The 12,167-nt window shown below is 40.6% G+C and overlaps 1 protein-coding gene across 2 annotated transcripts in view; it reads left to right on the forward strand.

Moving 5' to 3' along the window:
- Positions 1-12,167, forward strand: part of BACH2 (BACH transcriptional regulator 2) — a 412,299-nt gene that overhangs the window by 82,100 nt on the left and 318,032 nt on the right. The window lies entirely within an intron of this gene.

The raw sequence follows: 12,167 nt of genomic DNA on the forward strand, positions 1-12,167 counted from the left end.
TACATAGTTGCTGAATTGATGTCCCTAGAGCACAGGTCTAACAATGTCACTTTTCCTGAGCAGGAAGTCCCAGTGGATCTCTCTTACCTCTAGGATAAAATAACTTTTAAAACTCTGCTGGCTCCAACCAACCTTTCTTTCTAGACTCGTTGTACATTGCCCTCCGCACATTCCACATTCCAGCCAAATCAGCTTACTTTGCTGTTCCTGGTCCAGGATATTTCACCTCTCTCTCTGCACCTTTGCAAAGTCTGTGTACGGCACCTCGAATATGCTCTCCCTCCTCACTTCTGCATCCTCACCTCTCTGTCTTCCTTCAGAGCTCAACTCAAACACTACATCCTGGAGGAAACACTACATTCTGTTCCTCCACTCCCAGGTGCCGATGCACGCGCACACACATACCCCGAAATTAATTTTTGTCTTTTTTTAAATATCTGTACTCTGTATCTATATTTACTCAACAGTATGCATGTTGTTATTCACCTATAGAATGTAAGCTCCTTGAGGGAAAGGACTTTTCAAGGGTTCTTTGTCTTTACCTGTGAGGCATTAAGAAATGTTTATTGAATTAAAGTAAATTAAATCTGCAAAGACTTCCTGCAGGAGGTGGACCTTAAACAGCAATTTAAAATTAGTAAGGGATGTGGTGTTCCTAGGCATGAGGAAAAAGATATTTGCATGCATGTGGAATAGCTTTAGGCAAAAGCATGAGCTGTGAAGGGAAAAAAAATGAAAACCAGGAGGCCACCAAAAAGACAGCTTGATCAGAATGAACAACATAGGTGCAGGGTGGAGGATAGTGACTCACAAGAACAGATAGAACAAATTGGGATGTAGAGATTTAAAAGGAAGGGTATTTAGGAATAGCTAGGGCAAGGTAGATTGAGGGTTTGTTTGTTTTCCTGTATAATTTCAGGGAACTTTGAAATCGAGTCTGTCCACATTTGTGTTGGTTTTGTTATGTTGGCTTGTGGTTTGGGGTTTGTTTTGTTGTTTTGGTTTTTTGGGGGTTTTTTGCTTCTCTTCAATGTGAGCTTTGGGAAACTAAATCTGTTCCTAATACATTTAAATTTTTCTTGTTCTAATGCATTCCCTTATTTTCACAGAAAGAAAGAAGGAAAAAAAGAAAGGGAAGCATCTCTTTTTAAATGGAAAGGCCAGAGCAAGCATGGCAGTATTGACATCGTGTCTCTGTTCAGTCTTTATAACATTTAAGCAAATTGTTCCACCCCTCATTTTGTGAGCTGTTTTCTACAGATATTTCCTAATTTTTCCCATGACGTTTCAGCCTATTCCTTCACAAGATTGTGTAGCCTGAAAGAGACTATTGTTTCTACTGCTGGAGAGCAAGCTGGTGCACATTTGCTAATCTGGCTGGTTCAGGATTTGAAGAGTGGGTGTTGTACGGCCCAGGAACAGAGTGCGAGGAACAGTGTGGGGGATACCTTTGTGTGTAATAGATTCATGTTCATAGCACATGATTATTTTTTATCAATAGTAAGTAATAAGGTGGTTTTGTGTTGGCGGGGTGGAGGGGAGGAATTCCCATTCCCTCCCCACACTTAAAAAAAATGGTAAGACTTGTTGACCAAAATCTGAAATATACTCTAATGGATAGAAGTTGAGAAATTCATTTGGACTAATGAAGAAAGCTTCTTTTTTACAGAAATAAAAGAGATATAGAATAGAATCCATCCCCAGCTTAATTTCAGATAGATCCTTCTGTTTATGGATGGAAATGCATTACTTCTTGTGCTAAACTAGCTCAGTACCTAGGATTTGCAAGGGATCTCAGAGCAACAGCAAGGATAGCTTACCCAATAAATACTTATTACCATGTATTGTGTGAAGGTGTAAAAATAGTAACTACAATCTGAAGCAAAATACAAGAATAGGATTATAGATCTAGAGATGGAAGGGACTCAGAAGCCATGTAGGCAATCTGAGCATCCCCTTCCCCTTGTTTTTACATATGAGGAAATGAGGCCTAGGGACACAGTGTGACTTGTTCAAAGTAATACAAGTAGCAGATATCAGAGGGGAGGCTTTGATCCTGGTTTTCTGGTTCCAGAGCCAGAGCTGTTTCCAATGTACTAGGTTGTGACCAAAACCCAAATAGATTGTTATATTAAATATAGTATGATCACATGTCAAATGAAGTTTTCCTGTTATGAATTTAGTATTTGTTTTCATATTAACTTCTGAGAAATTGGTACCTAGATTCAGTTTAACCACATGCTAGTAATGTACGCAGCCAAATTCTTTGTTGATATAGGGAATCTTTGGAAGAATAGTAACATTTTTAAAGTAGATTTTGAAAATTCCCTCTATGAAATGTTCACAAGAGAAATAGTGACATTGGGAATCCAAAGACAATTTTTGGTATTTTGGGTATCCTTAGAGCTATAAACCTTTGCTTGTATGATCCTATAATTTCATGAAGCATTATAATGAAATTTGGTACTTTGAACATTTGTGTGGGTATTAGGATATTTAGCGGTTTGGGTTTTTGTTTGGTTTGCTTTTTAGCACTGTGGAAGATCTCATTTAAATCTTTCTCATCTTCCCCTCTCTTATACTTGTGGGAAAAGGCAGCAAGACCCAGTGGAGAGAGAGCCGTATGAGAAAACAAGCGGAAATCTAGTCTCTAATTTCACCTCCTACACTTACTAGGTAGTAATCATGGGCAAAGATACTTAACTTCTCTAGCATGAGCTACCTCATCTATAAAATAGAGATGATAATACCTACATCTGTCTCACAGGGTTATGAAGAACAAATGAGATAATGTATGTAAAGCACTTTGGAAACCTTAAAGTGGTATATATGGCATCTGCCGCCAACTAAGCAAATTCAGTTCTACTAACATAAGCATCAAAGTCCCTGTGCTAGACCCTGAGGGTTATATAAAGATGAGGACAAATTATAAGCTTCTTAAGGGCCAGAATTATTTTATTTCCCCTTTGTATTCCCTACTTCCTAGTACACTACCTAATACATAGCATAATTATTTGTTGAACTGAATAACATTTAATGTTGTATTAAATAATGTGATGCCATCTTCAACTTGTTTATGATCTAGTAATGCTTGTGTAACATTGGTAGCCATGAGTGTCACGTAGAGGGTACAGTTGGATGGCCAGAATTTACCACCACCATCTTCTTCTCCCTTTCCCCTCTCTCTGAGGATTTAGTCAGTTAGACTCTCTTAAGGAAAAAAAAGTAGTTCTTTTTTTTAAGCCTAGGGTCAAGATTCATGTTCCCTCTGCCACTTTATGGTGCTTGTATTAAATAAAATTTAGGAGTCCAATTGCAATAGAGCCCCCAGTTATGAACCTAACATTTAGTCAGAAGTCTGGCTCTGCCCTGATTTGAATTTATTTTTATCTATAGCTGACCCCTGACCTTGTTTCACATAAGGCAGAAATTCAAGTTCTTGGAAACTTTGGGGAAAATAAATTATGTGGTAGTAGAATATGCTACAGTGTGTGTTAATGGATAGGCACTGAGAGGGAAAATTGGGTGAAACTTCTCTCAGTCATTGAAGAGGTAGGTACAACCGTAGGTTTCAGTGTAAGTCTTTCGCTGCAGGATGCACATAAGGATAGATAGCCCTCCTTGATCTCTACTTTCTCTGTTGCAACTCAGCTCGCTCTCTCTCGCTCTCTCTCTCTCTCTCTCTCTCTCTCTCTCTCTCTCTCTCCCCCTCTCCCCTGTGCCACAAATTATTCCTTTATCAGTTCTTGTGGTCCTCATTCTCATTGTGTCTGACTGTTGTGTTTCTTCAAGAACTTTCAGTCATGACTCAATTCCACCTTCTGGCTAAAGATTACAAGAGTCTAAAATTGTGCTTCAGGCTGAGAGAGGGGAATGCTTACTTCTCTGAACTACAAATCCTGATTCCTGTCAGTAATCAAATCCAGTTTATATTTTTGCAGTACTCAATGACTCTTGGATGATATGTGAACCACATAATTTTTCCTAAGTTTTTTAAAAATCTGGAATTTAACCTTTAATTACTCTTTTAAGTAGGATTGTAGTGGTATCCACAAAATATCCAGAGACCTTGAGGAATGCCACTAGTGCATTGGGTAAACCTTATAGTCTTATGGAAAGACAATCAAAAGAGTTCCATAGATAGAGGAGGCAAGAATGGCCTGCTGTCTGCCCTACCTAGCAGAGAAAGTACATGTACTGATGAGATCTCAGATCATGAGTGATTTTTTTAAGTCTGAAATTTTAGGTACGATTCATTTTAACTAAGCGAATTTTCCTTTCAGTGATTTCACAGGGTTAGCCAAATGAAGAAATTTTGACCTGTCTCCCATCTGCCTTGAAAGTAAGAGAACCAAATTACCGAAGGAAGGAAGTTTTAGAGTAGTTCATCAGATCATAGATTTGGAGTCAAAATGGATTGTCTGACCCAGTATCTTCATTTTATACGTGAGGCAACTGAGATGCGAGAAGGGGCTGTGACTAGGCAAAAAAGTCATATAGATAGTATATAGCAGAGCTAGAATGTGAACCAACTCCTCTTGTAGCATTTTCCCCCAGTATACCATGAGTGTTATGAAAAATCTTTTTTCTGCCGGTATCTACAACTGATCGAGTAACTAAAAATGATGTAATTACGTGTGAGTTGGAACCCAATTATGTTTTACAAGCATTGAGCCAAATAGAAAAAAAAAAGTTAGAATGCATAGGTCTTGTCCCTTGACAGATGTCATGAAAAAAAAAAACATACAAAACCTCTTGCTACCCCGTCAGTTAAAAGGTCAGGGATTGGACCCAAAAAGAGCACCCTTCTTCTCTGGAATGTCGTTCCGAAAATTTTCAGTATTGTCCTTGATACCATCGGTAATGTATTTTATTGAGTACCTACTGTGCACCAAGTGTTGTGCCAGGTATTGGATCTAATGGAGTGCCAGTTTCTAGACAGTGATTGAGTCCCTCTGGCATTGGATGTGGATTCTAATCTTGCATTGGTTGGGATGGAAGTGTCAGGAGTAGAGCAGAAAGGTTCCATAAAGCTGTTGCTGGTTTCATGTAAACCAGCAGTACGCATAAGTCATCAGCATTTAGGGGGATACTGCTTTGTAGAGAGGATTTTAACTTGCTTAAGTTCAGGTGGTATGCAAAGATGTGCTTCAGGGCAACAAGCGCTTGATTCTTTAATCTGTCAGAAGGGCTTTTAAAAATTGTTACGGTCATGAAAAGTTTTGCTTTTAAAGGTTTTTAAGTGGAGTTAAAAAATGTGGCACACACCAATGATCTTGTTTTGTAGCAGCTTGCCAGTTAAATAAAACCTACACTAAGAAAAGCTTGATCGATCCCATTGCAAACCCAAATTGAGACGGCATCTGCATATCTCTGCTTCATCTAGCACAGAGGCAGTCTCACTGAATGAAATGATAGTTTGGTTCGGTTCAAAGAATACTTTGAAATTCCAGGTGTGTTACGGTGCTGTACTTTTGAGAGGCGTCGTGGAGTAGTAGAAAGAGAGCTGGCCTTCAAGCCAGAAGGACCTGGCTTTAAGTCTCCCTCCTAATGCATTCTGGCCCTGTGACACTGGACAGTTCACCTCTAAGTACTCTAGGCAACTCTCTAAAACCTTAATTTGCTGAGAAAGTGTCAATTTGCATTGGTAGAAGTTTTCTCTCCTTGGAGTACCTTATGCCAGTGAAGTCCCTCATTTGTAACTTTCATAAAATGCACAGAATCGGCGGAGCCAAGATGGCGGAGTGAAAGCAGTGACTTGCTTGAGTTCTCCCCCAAACCCCTCCAAATACTCATAAAAAATGGCTCTAAATGAATTCTGAAGCATCAGAACTCACAAAAAGACAGAGTGAAACAAATTTCCAGCCCAAGACAACCTGGATGATTGATCAGAAAGGTGTATCGCGCTGTGCTGGGAGCGCAGCCTAGCGCAGCGCGCGCAGGCCACAGCAAACCTGGAGCAGGCGTCATAGGACTGAATCACGGGCAACTGTGGAGGTTTCCAGACTTCTCAATCCACGAATGCCAAAGACAACTTAGAAGGTGAGTGGGAAAAGTCTGTTTCTGTCGGTGGTCAGAGAGGAAGGTGGGGTCTCAGCTCCATTTCCCAAGAGCCTGGCGGGGGGGGGGGGGGGCTGCTTCCTGAGCTTCCGGCCCACAGACTGAGGGGGAATCCAGTGGCTGATCAGAGAGGTACTGCAGGGATCTCTTTGCCAGTGCTGAGGCAGGAATCTCTTGCTTTGCCCGTGTGTGGATCTGGGTCACAGTTCTGGGCAGAGGTGGTGGGGTAAGGAGGAGCGCTGGCATGGTAGAGCTTGGAGTGGCTGTGGAGAGGAACCCCTCCTTACAGTTATGGGACAGAAAGGAATACTTGTGGTCACAGGCCAGGAAAGGAGTAAATACCTTGCCCCTTATTATACCACCTTGGAAGAACTGAAAATTTACAGGTCCCTACAAGTATCTCTGAAAACAGCTACACAAACCCCTGAAGCTTGGGACAGTACACTCTCCACATTGGAAGCAGACTCTTACCTTAACAAGGAGTTTAAAACTCAAGTAATTGTCTGGGATCATGAGCAAGCAGCGCAAAAAGAATCAGACTGTATTATCTTCCTTTGATGAAAAAGAAGATCAAAATATACAACCAGAAGAAGACAACAAAATCAAAGCTCCTCCATCCAAAGCCTCCAAGAAAAATATGAATCAGTCCCAGGCCTTGGAAGAGCTCAAAAGGGATTTTGAGAAGCAAGTAAGGGAAGTAGAGGAAAAACTGGGAAGAGAAATGAAAGTGATGCAAGAAAATCATGAAAAACAAGTCAACAGCTTGCTAAAGGAGACCCAAAAAAATACTGAAGAAAATAACACCTTAAAAAATAGCCTAACCCAAATGGCAAAAGAGGTCCAAAAAGCCAATGAGGAGAAAAATGCCCTAAAAAGAAAAATTGGCCAAATGGAAAAGGAAGTCCAAAAGATTACTGAAGAAAATACTTCCTTAAAAATTAGAATAGAGCAATTGGAAGACAGTGACTTTATGAGAAATCAAGACACTGTAAAACAAATCCAAAAGAATGAAAAATTAGAAAACAATGTGAAATATCTCATTGGAAAAACAACTGACCTGGAAAATAGATCCAGGAGAGAGAATTTAAAAATTATTGGACTATCTGAAAGCCATGATCAAAAAAGAGCCTAGACATCATCTTTCAAGAAATTATCAAGGAAAACTGCCCTGATATTTTAGAACCAGAGGGCAAAATAGAAATTGAAAGAATCCACAGATCTCCTCCTGAAAGAGATCCCCAAAGGAAAACTCCTAGGAATATTGTAGCCAAATTCCAGAGTTCCCAGGTCAAGGAGAAAATATTACAAGCTGCCAGAAGGAAACAATTCAAGTACTGTGGAAACACAATCAGGATAACACAAGATTTAGCAGCTTCTACATTAAAGGACCGCAGGGCATGGAATATAATATTCCGGAGGGCAAAGGAGATAGGATTACAACCAAGAATCACCTACCCAGCAAAACTGAGTATAATCCTTCAGGGGAAAAAATGGTCATTCAGTGAAATAGAGGACTTTCAAGCATTCCTGATGAAAAGACCAGAGCTGAATAGAAAATTTGACTTTCAAATACAGGACTCCAGTGGAACATGAAGAGGTAAACAGGAAAGAGAAATCATAAGAGACTTATTAAGATTGAACTGTTTATATTCCTGCATGGAAAGATGATATTTGTAACTCATGAGAACTTTGTCAGTATTAGGGTAGTTGAAGGAAAAAAATTGTATGTATGTATATATAGATAGATAGAGGGCACAGGGTGAGTTGAAGATTAAGGGGTCATATCTGGAGAATAAAATTAAGGGATGAGAGAGGATGATACTCAGAGAAGAAAGGGAGAGGTAGAATGGGGTAAATTATCTCACAAAAAAAAACAGAAAAGTCTCTCACAGTGGAGGGGAAACAGGGGAAGGTGAGAGGGAATGAGTGAATCTTATTCTCATAGGATTTGGCTTAAGGAGAGAATAACATACACATTCAATTGGGTATGGAAATCTGTCTTACCCTACAGGAAAATAGGGGGAGAAGGGGACAAGAGAGCAGGGGGTGATAGAGAGGAGGGCAGATTGGGAAAGAGGGTAATCAGAAGCAAATACTTCTGAGGAGGGACAGGGTCAAAAGAAAGAATAGAATAAATGGGAGGGCAGGATAGGATTAAGGGAAATAGAGTTAGTTTTTCACAACATGTCTACTAAGGAAGTGTTTTGCATAACTGCACATGTACAACCTATATTGAGTTGCTTGCCTTTTCAATGAGGGTGGGTGGGGAGGGAGGAAGAGAGAAAATTTGGAACTCAGAGTTTTAAAAACACGTGTTTTTTAAAAAATGTTTTCACATGCAACTGGGAAATAAGAAATACAGGAAATGGGGTACAGAAGTTTGTCCTGCTCTACAGGAAAATAGAAGGGGAAGGGGATAAGAGAAGGGAGGGGGAAGAGATAGAAGAGAAGGCAGACCAGGGGAAGGGGTATTCAGAATGCATGCCATCTTGGGGTGGGGGGAGGGGTGAGAAATTTGGAACTCAAAAACTTGTGGAAGTGAATATTGAAAACTAAAAATAAATAAATTTATATAAAAAAAATAAAATGTATGGAATCGTGATGTATTAGTGGGGTTACACTATGAACTGGTTTGCTCTTTTTTTGGTGTATGGGTTTTTTGGGGGGTTTTTGTTTTTGTTGTTTTGTTAAACAGAAGTCATTGGTTTGGTTCATTGATGAGTAAAAACAAAAAAAAATAGCATTTGGATTTGTTTCATTTCAGAATTTAGCATGCTCACATTGCTATTTCTGGGTTTTGATTCATGGTTCTTTTAATGCAGGCCTCTTGCAACCACTCCATTCCCACCCTCCCCCCCTTTTTTTTTTACTCTCAGTGCCATGGCCCTAGTTCAGGCTCACATTACCATTTCCCTCATTATAATTGTGTCTGGTCTATTGTCAAATGACTCCATTTTTGCCCCTCCCTGATACATCTTTTTCATTGCTCCCTGTCAGAGTCAACAGACCTGACGTGCTGTCCTGTGCAGAAACTGTTTTCTAGAAAATAAAATGCAGGCTTCCACACCTGGCCTCATGGGCCCTCCACAGCCTTCTTCCAGCCAACTTTTCCAGCCGTATTTCATATTGCAACTCTTTACACGCTGTATGTTCCTGCCACGATGGACTGACTTCCAGTGTTCCCGGAGCTCCTCTGGCCCTTGCCCACCTCTATGCCTTGCAAAGGTGGACCCTATTTCCCGTGCCTGGAGTGGACTTTGTCCCCATATCCACCTGTGTCGGAATAGTGTAGGATCATGTGATTTAGAACTTGAAGGGGCCTTACAGATAATCTAGTACAACCTTTCATTTTATAGAGGAAGAAACTGAGACCCTTCCAGAGGTAAACTGATTTGCCCAGAATCACACCACACAGCTTCAGAGCTAGACTCTCAAGTGAAGGGAGCTTCCCCCCCCCCAAAGTCTAACTTAGTTGCCATCTCCTCTCACTAAGCCTTTGCTAAATTGAATTCAGGTGTTTAATTAAAACAGGAATAATACCTTGAAATAGAGACTGATATACACTAAAAATAAAACACACACACATATACACACATACATCAGTCAGAGTGATGCTAATTGGTTGTTTTTATAAACCCTGGCTGTGACTTTTGTGAACCTCCATCCATGCCTTCTTTTGAACTGTATACCAGGGAGATTTCTCAGTGCTCAACTGCCTAAAGAACCAGGCAGAAAAATTCCAGGTAGTTTCAAATTGGTAATTTCTCTTTTTTTCCCTTCTATTAGATACTACTTGGGTGCAAAACAATACAAGCTTAGGTTCACACAGTGGTTTCATAGCCACAAGTGGAATTTCATCAGAACAGAATTTTCTGTGGACAGTTCTATCAGTTTTCCAAAGGCAAAGCTTCATTTTTCTGTCATTCTATTTTCTGTAGTCAGAATGGCAGAAGCTTGACAAACAATCAATTTGAAATATAGAAATGGGAATAGACATGGATAGTATATTTTAAAAGCCTGCATGAGAATGTGGGCTTCCCTACATTCTTGTTTCCTAGAATTAAAAATACTCCCTGACAGATCCAAACTAGCTAGGCAGAGTTGATAAAATCTCGACATTTTGGTTAATCACAGTTTAATATTTTTTCCCTTAAGGTTGTGGTGGGTTGTATGTGTGTGTATGTGACAGAGGGAGAGAGAGAGAGATGCTTTTATTTTTTTTAAGATTCAGAGTTTCCTAATTTTAGCAAAATGGGCCAGTGAAGACATCTTTCTTGTCTGGGTCAAATTGAAAGTACTATATAAGTGTGAACTGCTATTAATTACTACCTTAAACTTAAAAGGTAATTCAAAATACTGTAAGAGAATTCTAAGGGCTCCTGTAGTGTGTTTTATGTGTTGGTGTGCTTGTATACATTGCATTAGCTATATACAACATTAAAAATGCATGCCTTAAAAAGTGTAAAGACTTAAATGTTGACACTTTTCCTTGCTGATCTGTATTGTCCCACTCCCCCTCAATTTTGGTTCTTCTTTAGAACCTGGGGGGAGAGGGAGAAAGGTGGAAGTGCCTATGATCGAATCATTGAGGAAAGAAGTATTTGCTGAATCCTGCGAACTTTGTTATTTGTAGTCAGTATGTTATCTAGTGTGAAAGTGACGTAATACAGGCTGAAGGGAGTGTGTGTGTGTGTGTGTGTGTGTGTGTGTGTGTGTGTTTTAAAACTCAAATTCCCAGAACATGAAGTGTGAAGGGCACCACGGTCAAGAATGTCCCTATTTTTAATGTGCTGTATCAAGTGCTAGCCTGGCCACTTTTAATCGGTGTGTTCATGTATATTTTTTGTGGGCAAATGAAGGGATGAGACCTTGTTGTGCAGCTTTCTGCCCAGGGTAAACAGCATCCTGCATTGTTTACTGTGCATGTACATTCCCAGGCATTGAAGTAGAGGTAAAAGTTCTCTTTGAAAGTGGTGAATGATGAGAATTCTTTAGGGGAACCATTGAGCTCAAAGAGGAGGGGGAGGGGGGAGGAAAGACGGGAGTAGGAAGAGAGGAAAGGGAGAGGAAGAGAGGGAGAAAAGAAACATGTAACTCCAGAGAGAAGTACTCTGCTGTACAGTTGCTTGTGTGGATAGGAACCAGATGGTAAGCTGGAACACCCGCTCAGAAAGCCAAGGAGCCAAACATATGGTTAATGGTTAGGAGAAAGGCTTTCAGAGCCAGAGCTCTGCTGACTGCCTCATATTACAGATTGTTACAGTGTGTCATTACATTGCCAACCTAAGTGCTTAATACCCACTGCGGGCGCTGGGCAGACACTTACAACAAATGACTTTTAGCACTTTGCTGGCATGGGCGGGGGGGGGGGGTTGACATCATGTGTGGGTTGAAAATGTCTATGGGGGGCACATGAGATTGCTGAGTTGGGGGGAATAGGGTAAAGTTGCAAGGAAAACACTATAAATCTCATTTTCAAAAATAAGCAAAGCCCCCTCCCCACACTTTTAATGAACTTTTAACTCTTTTCAGATAGCGGTGTATGTGTGTGTGAATACACACTTAGATACCATCTCAAACACAAGGCTTTTCCCAACCCAAAACAGTTTATTTAAACAATCGAGTTCACCTGGATACAGACACCCACTGTCCTTTCATGCCCAGCATTGGACGTGTATGTTTTGGGAGCTTTGGGCAACACCAGGCCCATGTTATCTAAGGAACTGCTGAGCTCATTCATCTGCTTTTCACGGCCTGCTTCCTTTTATTTTTAGCCAAATCCGTCAGGCCTGACAGGCGGGTAATTTGAGCCAGAGAAAGGGCAAAACTCCAGGTCCTTTCCACAAAGCAATTCTTCTCCTCCCTCCTGGGAGGCCTCCAAACTTGGCCTGCTCTAGGCAGATGGATTTGTTGAGTCATGTGAGATCATTTACACAAAAACACAGTGAGGCAGTGGAAATTTAAAAAAAGAAGAAGAAAGAAAAGTGGGGAGGGGTAGAGGAAAGAGGAGGGGAAAGGAAAGGAGGGAGAGGCAGAGAGAGAGAGTGAGAGAGTGAGAGAGAGAGAGAGAGAGAGAGAGAGAGAGAGAGTGTGTGTGTGTGTGTGTG

The sequence above is a fragment of the Phascolarctos cinereus genome, unplaced genomic scaffold, assembly GCF_003287225.1.
Source record: "Phascolarctos cinereus isolate Bilbo 61053 unplaced genomic scaffold, phaCin_HiC Scaffold_5;HRSCAF=322, whole genome shotgun sequence".
NCBI classification, from domain to species: Eukaryota; Metazoa; Chordata; class Mammalia; order Diprotodontia; family Phascolarctidae; genus Phascolarctos; species Phascolarctos cinereus.